This window comes from Hyaena hyaena, unplaced genomic scaffold (genome assembly GCF_003009895.1).
Source record: "Hyaena hyaena isolate Hyena2069 unplaced genomic scaffold, ASM300989v1 scaffold_461, whole genome shotgun sequence".
Classification (NCBI taxonomy): Eukaryota; Metazoa; Chordata; class Mammalia; order Carnivora; family Hyaenidae; genus Hyaena; species Hyaena hyaena.
Window position 1 is genome coordinate 1,180,294 of NW_024081095.1, and position 978 is coordinate 1,181,271.

Consider the following 978-nt stretch of genomic DNA (forward strand, 5'->3'; position numbering starts at 1 on the left):
TGAGACAGAGTGTGAGCAAGGGAGGTGCAGAGAGAGAAGGAGAGACAGAATCCAAAGCAGGCTTCAGGCTCTGAGCAAGCAGTCAGCACAGAGCCTGATGCGGGGCTTGAATCCAAGAACTGTGAGATCATGACCTGAGCTGAAGTCAGACACCCAACCGACTGAGCCACTCAGGCGCCCGTTCTAAATCATTCTTTATCTTTAATATAGTGTTGAAATATTTTGAGTCTTTCATCATCCCATAAAAACTTTGGAATGACTTTATTGATATCCACAACATAACTTGGTGAAATGCTGATTTGGATTACCTTGAAGCTATAGATCAAGTTGGGAAGAATTAACATCTTAACAATATTGCATCTTCCTATCCATGAGCATAGAATATCTCTCTATTTATTTAGATACTCCTTGATTTCTTCTGTCAGATTTTTATAATTTTTCTCATATAAATGCTGTACATATTTTGTTAGGTTTATCTCTTAACATTACATTATTTTCTTTTTCCTTTTTTATATGGAATACTTTGTGAATTTGCATGTCATCCTTGCACAGGGAACTTCCTAATCTCTGTATCATTCCAACTTTTGTATATGTGCTGTTGAAGTAAGCACTGTTACGTTATTTTTGGCGCTAACATAAATAGTATTGTATTTTAAAGTTCAAATTCCATTTTTTCATCATTGGTATATGGAAAGCGATTGCCTCTGTATATTAACCTTGTATTATGTACTTCTGCAATGATCACTTATTTATTACAGGAATTTTTTGTTGATTCTTTGGAATTTTCTATGTAGCAATCATGTCCTCTCTAGACAAGGACAGTTTTATTTCTTACTTCAAAGACTGTATGCATTTTATTATTACTTTTTTTGTCTTAATGTATTAGTTGGGACTTATAGTATAATGTTGAATAGAAGTTATGAGAGGGAATATCCTTTCCTTGTTTTCAGTCTTAGTGGTAAGCCTCTAGTTTCCCAC

The 978-nt window shown here is 34.6% G+C and overlaps 1 non-coding gene across 1 annotated transcript; it reads right to left on the minus strand.

Annotated features, from left to right (window-relative positions):
• Window positions 1-507: 507 nt before the first annotated feature.
• Window positions 508-611, minus strand: LOC120246303. The gene has a single exon (XR_005532008.1). It is a non-coding gene; the product is annotated as a U6 spliceosomal RNA (small nuclear RNA).
• Window positions 612-978: the final 367 nt, after the last annotated feature.